At 48.9% G+C, this 13,375-nt stretch overlaps 1 protein-coding gene across 11 annotated transcripts in view; it reads right to left on the bottom strand.

The window, feature by feature from the left end:
• Positions 1-13,375, bottom strand: part of LOC147082082 (uncharacterized) — a 41,182-nt gene that overhangs the window by 12,397 nt on the left and 15,410 nt on the right. For 2 of the 11 annotated variants that reach the window (XR_015076316.1, XR_015076313.1), the window contains exon 4: positions 2,628-2,751. The exons of the other annotated variants lie outside the window; for them this stretch is intronic. The gene's annotated coding sequence lies outside the window, so the exon portion shown is untranslated. The remainder of the gene's footprint in view (positions 1-2,627; positions 2,752-13,375) is intronic. 11 annotated transcript variants of the gene reach the window in all.

Genomic DNA, 13,375 nt, shown 5'->3' with positions numbered 1-13,375 from the left:
TGCCTACATATCTGTTCCTCTATCTCCCCCTGACTGTTTGGAGGCCTATAGTACACTCCCAGCAAAGTGCTTGCCCCCTTTTTGTTTTTAAGCTCCACCCATATGGCCTCATTAGAGGACCCTGCTAATATATCATCCCTCCTTACTGCAGTAATTGACTCCTTAATTAATATTGCGACACCCCCTCCTCTTATACCTCCCCCTCTGTCTCGCCTGAAGATTCTGTACCCCGGAATATTGAGCTGCCAGTCTTGCCCTTCCCTCAACCATGTCTCCGTGATAGCAACAATATCATACTCCCATGTGTTTATCAACACCTTCAGTTCATCCACCTTATTCGCAAGACTCCTTGCATTAAAATAGATGCCATCCAGCCTTGCCCTTATATATTTGCCCTGTCTACCAAGTTGACTTGTTTTTTTCTCTATAATTGGCAGCACATCCCCCCCTATTTCAGCTCCCCTCTGTATCCCATCCCCCTGCCAAGTTAGTTTAAACCCCCCCCAACAGTGCTAGCAAACCTCCCCGCAAGGATATTTGTCCCGCTCTGGTTCAGGTGCAACCCGTCCGACTTGTACAAGTCCCACCTTTCCCAGAAGCAGGCCCAGTGATCCAGGAAAGTAAAACCCTCCCCCCTACACCAACTCTTTAGCCACGCATTCATCTGCTCTATCCTCCCATTCCTATACTTACTAGCACGTGGCACTGGGAGTAATCCAGAGATTACAACCTTTGAGGTCCTGCTCTTTAATCTGTTACCTAGCTCCCTAAATTCTTGATGCAGGACCTCATCCCTCTTTTTACCTATGTCGTTGGTACCAATGTGGACCACGACCATTGCCTGTTCACCCTCCCCCTCCAGAATGCCCTGCAGCCGCTCAGTGACATCCTTGACCCTGGCACCAGGGAGGCAACAAACCATCCTGGATTCACGTCTACGGCCACAGAAACGCCTATCTGTTCCCCTTACTATAGAATCCCCTACCACTATTGCTCTCCCACTCTTTTTCCCCCCTTCCTGGGCAGCAGGAGCACCCCCAGTGCCAGGAAGTTGGCTGCTGCTGCCTTCCCCTGGTGAGTCATCCCCCTCAACAGTATCCAAAGCGGTATACTTGTTTGAAAGGGGGATGCCCGCAGGGGTTCCCTGCACTACCTGCCTGCCTTTGTTGCTCCGCCTGGTGGTCACCCCCTGTGCCGCCCTGCCCTGAGGCGTGAACAACTCGCTAAACGTGCTATCCACAAGCCTCTCAGCATCGCGCATGCTCCAAAATTCATCCACCTGCAGCTCGAGCGCCGCAATGCGGTCTGCAAGTAGCTGCAGCTGGATGCATTTCCCGCACACATGGTCGTCAGGGACACTGGCAGCTTCCCTGATTTCCCACATGGAGCAAGAGGAGCAGAACACAGGTCTGAGCTCTCCTCCCATGACTTACTCCTTTAATTAATTAAAAAATTTATTCAATACCCCAGTTACAGGTATACTCTAGGGCGCTTTATTTACCAACTGTCCCCACAACACCACAGAAGTGTAACACCACAGAATTCAAGCTTGTATTGAAAAGAGAGAAATACTCACCAACCAATCACTTACCTGCTCCCTGGTGACGTCACACTTGGATTACTTTTTACCTCTCTCCTCTGCTGTTGATTTGGTATGCCTCTGCCTTGGCGCCGGTTTTTATACCGGGCTCACCTCCGCTGCTGCTGCTCTCCCCCGAACTGGTCGGGCCTCTGCCTTGGCGCCGGTTTTTATACCGGGCTCACCTCCGCTGCTGCTGCTCTCCCCCGAACTGGTCGGGCCTCTGCCTTGGCGCCGGTTTTTATACCGGGCTCACCTCCGCTGCTGCTGCTCTCCCCCGAACTGGTCGGGCCTCTGCCTTGGCGCCGGTTTTTATACCGGGCTCACCTCCGCTGCTGCTGCTCTCCCCCGAACTGGTCGGGCCTCTGCCTTGGCGCCGGTTTTTATACCGGGCTCACCTCCGCTGCTGCTGCTCTCCCCCGAACTGGTCGGGCCTCTGCCTTGGCGCCGGTTTTTATACCGGGCTCACCTCCGCTGCTGCTGCTCTCCCCCGAACTGGTCGGGCCTCTGCCTTGGCGCCGGTTTTTATACCGGGCTCACCTCCGCTGCTGCTGCTCTCCCCCGAACTGGTCGGGCCTCTGCCTTGGCGCCGGTTTTTATACCGGGCTCACCTCCGCTGCTGCTGCTCTCCCCCGAACTGGTCGGGCCTCTGCCTTGGCGCCGGTTTTTATACCGGGCTCACCTCCGCTGCTGCTGCTCTCCCCCGAACTGGTCGGGCCCCTGCCGGTTTTTATACCGGGCTCACCTCCGCTGCTGCTGCTCTCCCCCGAACTGGTCGGGCCTCTGCCTTGGCGCCGGTTTTTATACCGGGCTCACCTCCGCTGCTGCTGCTCTCCCCCGAACTGTTTCAGACTTTGACCCTTACTCCCATTTTTCATGCTGTATGATTTTGCCATCCCCATTTGCAACATTTTCCAAGACTCGGTTTCACAGCCACATCTCTTTCCTCAGCAACTGTCTCCAGTTCCAACTTATTCCACGTGGATTCCAACTGAACTTCCACCCTTCGTGTTTCAGATCCACCCAGGATAACTTTCCTGCCTCTTACCTTAGTAATATCTGTTACATCTCCAGCTTTTTCCAGTTCTGATGAAGGGTCCCAGACCTGAAACGTTAACTCTGTTTCTCTCTCCACGGATGCTGCCTGGCCTGCTGAGTATTTCCAGCATTTTCTGTTGTTATTTCAGTGAATAAATAAGCTTTGTTTCAAACACAGTGTGTCACATATTTGATTTCTCCATGATAAGAGAAGACAAATTGATGTTCTGTTCCAGACTGTTTAATTTTCGGGCCTTTTCTTACTCTAGATTACTTCCGTTCTCATCTCGTTTGCCTTTTACCACATCAAACCCCAAGCCTGCTCCGTTTACATAGAAACATGGAAGATAGGAGCAGGAGTAGGCCATTCGGCCCCTCGAGCCTGCTCCGCCATTCAATGAGATCATGGCTGATCATCCAAATTCAGTACCCGGTCCCTGCCTTCTCCCCATATCCCTTGATACCTTTAGCTCTAAGAAATATATCTAACTCCTTCTTGAATATATTTAAAGACTTGGCCTCAACCGCCTTCTGTGGTAGAGAATTCCACAGGTTCACCACTCTCTGGGTGAAGAAATTCTTCCTCATCTCTGTCCTAAATGGCTTACCCCTTATCCTTAGACTATGACCCCTGGTTCTGGACTCTCCGACCAGCAGGAACATTCTACCTGCATCTAATTTGTCCAGACCTGTCAGAATTTTATAAGTTTCGATGAGATCCCCACTCATTCTTCTAAACTCCAGCGAGTATAAGCCCAATCGACCCAATCTCTCCTCATACGTCATTTCTGCCATCCCAGGGATCAGCCTTGTGAATCTTCGCTGAACTCCTTCCATGGTAAGAACATCCTTCCTCAGATAAGGCGACCACAACTGCACACAGTACTCAAGGTGTGGTCTCACCAAGGCCCTGTACAACTGCAGCAGGACATCCTTGCTCCTGTACTCAAACCCTTTTGCTATGAAGGCCAACATACCATTTGCCTTCTTCACCGCCTGCTACACCTGCATGCTTACCTTCAGCGACTGGTGCACAAGGACACCCAGGTCTCGTTGCACTTCCCCTTCTCCCAATCTATTGCCATTCAGATAACAGTCTGCCTTTCTGTTTTTGACACCAAAGTGGATAACCTCGCATTTATCCACGTTATATTGCATCTGCCACGCTTCTGCCCAATCACCCAACCTCTGGGATCTCAGAAAACACCATGAATATACAACTGGTGGATTTGACTGCTGTTTTACAATCATAATTCTCCATTTGTGTGTGTGCCCGTGCATTATAACTATCAATCAGCAGCCTTTCCTTTCCCCACTGTGGAAATGTAAAAGCGATTGTTAATTCAGTACCAGTTTGAGTCTTAGTGAAACAGCAAAGTACTGAATTTTACAAACGCTGCCACTAGTGTAATAAACACACAAAAGCAACAGAGGGGCAGGGAGAATGTGTGAGAAATGATGAGTGGTAACATAATAGGGAACACTAATGCCTTTTATAAACATATAAAGCGTGAAAGAATAGCCCAAGGAAAGGTGGGGCCGATTACTGACCAAAAAGGCAATCTTGTGGAAGCAGAGGACATGGCTGAGGTACTAAATTAACACTTTGGCTCCGTATTCACTAAAGGAGAGGATGCTGCCAATCGTACAGTAAAGGAGGAGGTGGTAGAGAAATTGGACAGGATATAAATCGATTCGGACGATGTACTAAATTGGTTGGCAGGGCTCAAAGTAGAAATGTCACCCGCTCTGCCACAATCTTCCAATCCTTAGATATGGGAAAGGTGCCAGAGGACGGGAGGGCTGCAAACGTTACTTCACTGTTCAAAAAAGGAGAGCGCGATGAACCAAATAACTACAGGCCACTCAGCTTAACATCGGTGTTATTTCCGAAACACAATTAACCGTCACTTGGAAGAACATGGGTTTATTAGCGACAGACAAAATGGATTTTATTTAAAGGCAAATCTAACCTGGCTGACTTGAATGAGCCAATGGATGAAATAGGAGAGGGTTGATGAAGGTAGTGCAGTTGATGTTCTGTTTCTGGACTTTCAGAAGGCCTTTGATAAAGTACCTCATAATAGACTGGTGAACAAAATTGGAGCCAATGATATTAAAGGAGCAGTGGCAGCGTGGATACTAAATTGGTGAAGGGACAGAAAACAGACAGTAGTTGTGAACCGATATTGTTCACACTGGAGGGAAGTTTACAGTGTCCCCAGGGGGCGGGATTAGGACCACTGCTCTTTGATTTATTTCAGTGACATGGACTTGGGTATACATGGCATAGTTTAAAAGTTTGTCGATGACACGAATCTCGGAAAAGTCGTAAACCGTGAGGAGGACAGCAGAAGACTTCAGGAGGAAATAGAGACACTGGTGAAATGGGCAGACATATGGCCGGTGAAGTTTAATGCAGAGAAGTGTGAAATGCTGCATTTTGGAAGGAAGAATGAGGCGATGCAATTTAAACCAACTGGTACAATTTAAAGGGGTTGCAGGAACAGTAAAACTTGGGGGTATAGATACAGAAATCTTTGATGGTGGCAGGACAGGACGATAAGGCTTTTAGAAACGTATATGGGAGCATTGGCTTTATAAATAGAGGCACAGGAACATCGGAACAGGAGTAGGCCATTGATTCGTTCCAGCTTGTTCCTCCATTCAATTCGATCATGGCTGAGCTGTATCTTAACTCCATCTCCCCGCCTTGGTTCCATATCCCTAAATACCATTGGCTAACACAAATCTATCAATCACAGTTTTGTCATTTTCAATTGACCGAACCTCAACAGCTTCTTGAGGGCGAGTGTTCCAGATTTCCACTACATGGTGTCTCAAGAAATGCTTTGTAACATCACCCCTGAACGGCCTCGCTCTGCGGTTAAGGTTACGTGGACCCCTAGTTCTCTCTGCCCATCCACAGTTCCTAACTTCTAACATCACCCCTGAACGGCCGAGCTCTGCGGTTAAGGTTACGTGGACCCCTAGTTCTCTCTGCTCATCCGCAGTTCCTAACTTCTAACATCACCCCTGGACGGCCTCGCTCTGTGGTTAAGGTTACGTGGACCCCTCATTCTCTCTGCCCATCCACAGTTCCTAACTTCTAACATCACCCCTGAACGGCCTCGCTCTGTGGTTAAGGTTACGTGGACCCCTCGTTCTCTCTGCCCATCCACAGTTCCTAACTTCTAACATCACCCCTGAACGGCCTCGCTCTGCGGTTAAGGTTACGTGGACCCCTAGTTCTCTCTGCCCATCCACAGTTCCTAACTTCTAACATCACCCCTGAACGGCCTCGCTCTGCGGTTAAGGTTACGTGGACCCCTAGTTCTCTCTGCCCATCCACAGTTCCTAACTTCTAACATCACCCCTGAACGGCCTCGCTCTGCGGTTAAGGTTACGTGGACCCCTCGTTCTCTCTGCCCATCCACAGTTCCTAACTTCTAACATCACCCCTGAACGGCCTCGCTCTGCGGTTAAGGTTACGTGGACCCCTCGTTCTCTCTGCCCATCCACAGTTCCTAACTTCTAACATCACCCCTGAACGGCCTCGCTCTGCGGTTAAGGTTACGTGGACCCCTCGTTCTCTCTGCTCATCCACAGTTCCTAACTTCTAACATCACCCCTGAACGGCCTCGCTCTGCGGTTAAGGTTACGTGGACCCCTCGTTCTCTCTGCCCATCCACAGTTCCTAACTTCTAACATCACCCCTGAACGGCCTCGCTCTGCGGTTAAGGTTACGTGGACCCCTCGTTCTCTCTGCTCATCCACAGTTCCTAACTTCTAACATCACCCCTGAACGGCCTCGCTCTGCGGTTAAGGTTACGTGGACCCCTCGTTCTCTCTGCTCATCCACAGTTCCTAACTTCTAACATCACCCCTGAACGGCCTCGCTCTGCGGTTAAGGTTATGTGGACCCCTCGTTCTCTCTGCCCATCCACAGTTCCTAACTTCTAACATCACCCCTGAACGGCCTCGCTCTGCGGTTAAGGTTACGTGGACCCCTCGTTCTCTCTGCCCATCCACAGTTCCTAACTTCTAACATCACCCCTGAACGGCCTCGCTCTGCGGTTAAGGTTACGTGGACCCCTAGTTCTCTCTGCCCATCCACAGTTCCTAACTTCTAACATCACCCCTGAACGGCCTCGCTCTGCGGTTAAGGTTACGTGGACCCCTCGTTCTCTCTGCCCATCCACAGTTCCTAACTTCTAACATCACCCCTGAACGGCCTCGCTCTGCGGTTAAGGTTACGTGGACCCCTCGTTCTCTCTGCCCATCCACAGTTCCTAACTTCTAACATCACCCCTGAACGGCCTCGCTCTGTGGTTAAGGTTACGTGGACCCCTCGTTCTCTCTGCCCATCCACAGTTCCTAACTTCTAACATCACCCCTGAACGGCCTCGCTCTGCGGTTAAGGTTACGTGGACCCCTCGTTCTCTCTGCCCATCCACAGTTCCTAACTTCTAACATCACCCCTGAACGGCCTCGCTCTGCGGTTAAGGTTACGTGGACCCCTCGTTCTCTCTGCCCATCCACAGTTCCTAACTTCTAACATCACCCCTGAACGGCCTCGCTCTGCGGTTAAGGTTACGTGGACCCCTCGTTCTCTCTGCCCATCCACAGTTCCTAACTTCTAACATCACCCCTGAACGGCCTCGCTCTGCGGTTAAGGTTACGTGGACCCCTCGTTCTCTCTGCTCATCCACAGTTCCTAACTTCTAACATCACCCCTGAACGGCCTCGCTCTGCGGTTAAGGTTACGTGGACCCCTCGTTCTCTCTGCCCATCCACAGTTCCTAACTTCTAACATCACCCCGAACGGCCTCGCTCTGCGGTTAAGGTTACGTGGACCCCTAGTTCTCTCTGCCCATCCACAGTTCCTAACTTCTAACCATTTAGAACATTCTCTGATCGATCCTTTTTAGGTCCAACGTGAATGAGCTCATTTCTTTCTGAAGTGAGGGGAGTGCGACAAACTCGCTCAATCCACTCCAGGAGGGTGGGTTCTCCAGCGTTCTGAATGTTATTTAATATTGGTGTCGCGAGTCTAACGCCCTCGAACGTATATGTGGATACGGTGTCAAGATACAATGAGAGTGGGAGGAGGCTCCCGTGGAGTATAAACACAGCATAGACCACTAGAGCCGAATGGACTGTTTCTCTGCTGCAGTTTCGATGTAAATCTAATCTGCCCCGAACTGTCACAAACTCCAATCTCTGTGACTGTGACCATGGTGTGTAACCCTTCCTTGTCCATCATTCACCTTCCCACAGCATTCGATATAGTCTCATCTGGCATTCTTTTCCATGTCATGGCCTCCACTGTCCATCCCATAAAACTGATCCTCGTGTGCTTTCTGTCCTAGCTCCCTGATCGCAGATCGCAAACCTCCAGCAATGGGTTAACTTTTGTCTTTCTATCAACACATATATTGTTGGCCAATATTGAACCGATGATGCTGCTTCTGGTGCATAGTGACCGATTACTGTAGCGCTGGAGGCAGATTGGATTGTTTCAATATCTGCTTCTTGGGATATGCTGGTGGATTGAAATCTCTGTGCTGAGATCGCCTCATCAGGCACCTCCATTGACTAGGCGAGGCTGCATCATAGACCCATAATATGATACAGCACAGAAGGTCATTCAGCCCATCAGGCACCTCCATTGACTGGGCGAGGCTGCATCATAGACCCATAATATGATACAGCACAGAAGGTCATTCAGCCCATCAGGCACCTCCATTGACCAGGTGAGGCTACATCATAGACCCATAATATGATACAGCACAGGAGGTCATTCAGCCCATCAGGCACCTCCATTGACTGGGCGAGGCTACATCATAGACCCATAATATGATACAGCACAGAAGGAGGTCATTCAGCCCATCACACCGGTGCTGACTCTTTGGAAGAGCTATCCCATTATTACCACTGTCCCTCTCTTTCCCCATAGCCCTGTAAATGTTTTCCCTTCAAGTATTTATCCAATTCTCTTTTCAATGTTACAACAGAATCTGCTTCCTCCACCCTTTCGGGCAATGCATTCCAGATCACACTAACTCGCTGTGTAACACAATGTTACCTCACCACCCTTTCGGACAATGCATTCCAGATCTCACTAACTCGCTGTGTAACACAATGTTACCTCACCACCCTTTCGGACAATGCATTCCAGATCTCACTAACTCGCTGTGTAACACAATGTTACCTCACCACCCTTTCGGACAATGCATTCCAGATCACACTAACTCGCTGTGTAACACAATGTTACCTCACCACCCTTTCGGGCAATGCATTCCAGATCACACTAACTCGCTGTGTAACACAATGTTACCTCACCACCCTTTCGGACAATGCATTCCAGATCACACTAACTCGCTGTGTAACACAATGTTACCTCACCACCCTTTCGGGCAATGCATTCCAGATCACACTAACTCGCTGTGTAACACAATGTTACCTCACCACCCTTTCGGACAATGCATTCCAGATCACACTAACTCGCTGTGTAACACAATGTTACCTCACCACCCTTTCGGACAATGCATTCCAGATCTCACTAACTCGCTGTGTAACACAATGTTACCTCACCACCCTTTCAGGCAATGCATTCCAGATCACACTAACTCGCTGTGTAACACAATGTTACCTCACCACCCTTTCGGACAATGCATTCCAGATCTCACTAACTCACTGTGTAACACAATGTTACCTCACCACCCTTTCGGGCAATGCATTCCAGATCACACTAACTCGCTGTGTAACACAATGTTACCTCACCACCCTTTCAGACAATGCATTCCAGATCTCACTAACTCGCTGTGTAACACAATGTTACCTCACCACCCTTTCGGACAATGCATTCCAGATCTCACTAACTCGCTGTGTAACACAATGTTACCTCACCACCCTTTCAGGCAATGCATTCCAGATCACACTAACTCGCTGTGTAACACAATGTTACCTCACCACCCTTTCGGGCAATGCATTCCAGATCACACTAACTCGCTGTGTAACACAATGTTACCTCACCACCCTCTCGGACAATGCATTCCAGATCTCACTAACTCACTGTGTAACACAATGTTACCTCACCACCCTTTCGGACAATGCATTCCAGGTCTCACTAACTCGCTGTGTAACACAATGTTACCTCACCACCCTTTCGGGCAATGCATTCCAGATCTCACTAACTCGCTGTGTAACACAATGTTACCTCACCACCCTCTCGGACAATGCATTCCAGATCTCACTAACTCACTGTGTAACACAATGTTACCTCACCACCCTTTCGGGCAATGCATTCCAGATCTCACTAACTCGCTGTGTAACACAATGTTACCTCACCACCCTTTCGGGCAATGCATTCCAGATCTCACTAACTCGCTGTGTAACACAATGTTACCTCACCACCCTTTCGGACAATGCATTCCAGATCACACTAACTCGCTGTGTAACACAATGTTACCTCACCACCCTTTCGGACAATGCATTCCAGATCTCACTAACTCGCTGTGTAACACAATGTTACCTCACCACCCTTTCGGACAATGCATTCCAGATCTCACTAACTCGCTGTGTAACACAATGTTACCTCACCACCCTTTCGGACAATGCATTCCAGATCTCACTAACTCGCTGTGTAACACAATGTTACCTCACCACCCTTTCGGACAATGCATTCCCGATCTCACTAACTCGCTGTGTAACACAATGTTACCTCACCACCCTTTCGGACAATGCATTCCAGATCACACTAACTCGCTGTGTAACACAATGTTACCTCACCACCCTTTCGGACAATGCATTCCAGATCACACTAACTCGCTGTGTAACACAATGTTACCTCACCACCCTTTCAGACAATGCATTCCAGATCACACTAACTCGCTGTGTAACACAATGTTACCTCACCACCCTTTCGGACAATGCATTCCAGATCTCACTAACTCGCTGTGTAACACAATGTTACCTCACCACCCTTTCGGGCAATGCATTCCAGATCTCACTAACTCACTGTGTAACACAATGTTACCTCACCACCCTTTCGGACAATGCATTCCAGATCACACTAACTCGCTGTGTAACACAATGTTACCTCACCACCCTTTCGGGCAATGCATTCCAGATCTCACTAACTCGCTGTGTAACACAATGTTACCTCACCACCCTTTCGGACAATGCATTCCAGATCTCACTAACTCGCTGTGTCACACAATGTTACCTCACCACCCTTTCGGGCAATGCATTCCAGATCACACTAACTCGCTGTGTAACACAATGTTACCTCACCACCCTTTCGGGCAATGCATTCCAGATCTCACTAACTCGCTGTGTAACACAATGTTACCTCACCACCCTTTCGGGCAATGCATTCCAGATCTCACTAACTCGCTGTGTAACACAATGTTACCTCACCACCCTTTCGGGCAATGCATTCCAGATCACACTAACTCGCTGTGTAACACAATGTTACCTCACCACCCTTTCGGGCAATGCATTCCAGATCACACTAACTCGCTGTGTAACACAATGTTACCTCACCACCCTTTCGGACAATGCATTCCAGATCACACTAACTCGCTGTGTAACACAATGTTACCTCACCACCCTTTCGGACAATGCATTCCAGATCTCACTAACTCACTGTGTAACACAATGTTACCTCACCACCCTTTCGGACAATGCATTCCAGATCTCACTAACTCACTGTGTAACACAATGTTACCTCACCACCCTTTCGGGCAATGCATTCCAGATCACACTAACTCGCTGTGTAACACAATGTTACCTCACCACCCTTTCAAACAATGCATTCCAGATCTCACTAACTCGCTGTGTAACACAATGTTACCTCACCAGCCTTTCGGGCAATGCATTCCAGATCACACTAACTCGCTGTGTAACACAATGTTACCTCACCACCCTCTCGGACAATGCATTCCAGATCTCACTAACTCGCTGTGTAACACAATGTTACCTCACCACCCTTTCGGGCAATGCATTCCAGATCACACTAACTCACTGTGTAACACAATGTTACCTCACCACCCTTTCGGACAATGCATTCCAGATCTCACTAACTCGCTGTGTAACACAATGTTACCTCACCACCCTTTCGGGCAATGCATTCCAGATCTCACTAACTCGCTGTGTAACACAATGTTACCTCACCACCCTCTCGGACAATGCATTCCAGATCTCACTAACTCACTGTGTAACACAATGTTACCTCACCACCCTTTCGGGCAATGCATTCCAGATCTCACTAACTCGCTGTGTAACACAATGTTACCTCACCACCCTTTCGGACAATGCATTCCAGATCACACTAACTCGCTGTGTAACACAATGTTACCTCACCACCCTTTCGGACAATGCATTCCAGATCTCACTAACTCGCTGTGTAACACAATGTTACCTCACCACCCTTTCGGACAATGCATTCCCGATCACACTAACTCGCTGTGTAACACAATGTTACCTCACCACCCTTTCGGACAATGCATTCCAGATCTCACTAACTCGCTGTGTAACACAATGTTACCTCACCACCCTTTCGGACAATGCATTCCAGATCACACTAACTCGCTGTGTAACACAATGTTACCTCACCACCCTTTCGGACAATGCATTCCAGATCTCACTAACTCGCTGTGTAACACAATGTTACCTCACCACCCTTTCGGGCAATGCATTCCAGATCTCACTAACTCGCTGTGTAACACAATGTTACCTCACCACCCTTTCGGACAATGCATTCCCGATCACACTAACTCGCTGTGTAACACAATGTTACCTCACCACCCTTTCGGACAATGCATTCCAGATCTCACTAACTCGCTGTGTAACACAATGTTACCTCACCACCCTTTCGGGCAATGCATTCCAGATCACACTAACTCGCTGTGTAACACAATGTTACCTCACCACCCTCTCGGGCAATGCATTCCAGATCACACTAACTCGCTGTGTAACACAATGTTACCTCACCACCCTTTCGGACAATGCATTCCAGATCTCACTAACTCGCTGTGTAACACAATGTTACCTCACCACCCTTTCGGGCAATGCATTCCAGATCACACTAACTCGCTGTGTAACACAATGTTACCTCACCACCCTTTCAGGCAATGCATTCCAGATCACACTAACTCGCTGTGTAACACAATGTTACCTCACCACCCTTTCGGGCAATGCATTCCAGATCACACTAACTCGCTGTGTAACACAATGTTACCTCACCACCCTTTCGGACAATGCATTCCAGATCACACTAACTCGCTGTGCAACACAATGTTACCTCACCACCCTTTCGGACAATGCATTCCAGATCTCACTAACTCGCTGTGTATCACAATGTTACCTCACCGCCCTTTCGGGCAATGCATTCCAGATCACACTAACTCGCTGTGTAACACAATGTTACCTCACCACCCTTTCGGGCAATGCATTCCAGATCACACTAACTCGCTGTGTAACACAATGTTTCCTCACCACCCTTTCGGGCAATGCATTCCAGATCACACTAACTCGCTGTGTAACACAATGTTACCTCACCACCCTTTCGGGCAATGCATTCCAGATCTCACTAACTCACTGTGTAACACAATGTTACCTCACCACCCTTTCGGGCAATGCATTCCAGATCTCACTAACTCGCTGTGTAACACAATGTTACCTCACCACCCTCTCGGGCAATGCATTCCAGATCACACTAACTCGCTGTGTAACAATGTTACCTCACCTCGC

The sequence above is a fragment of the Somniosus microcephalus genome, unplaced genomic scaffold (genome assembly GCF_052327205.1).
Source record: "Somniosus microcephalus isolate GS21.2 unplaced genomic scaffold, FLI_Smic_1.0 scaffold185, whole genome shotgun sequence".
NCBI lineage: Eukaryota > Metazoa > Chordata > Chondrichthyes > Squaliformes > Somniosidae > Somniosus > Somniosus microcephalus.
The sequence above is the reverse complement of the archived record's forward strand: the minus strand, read 5'-3'. Positions and strand labels throughout refer to the sequence as shown.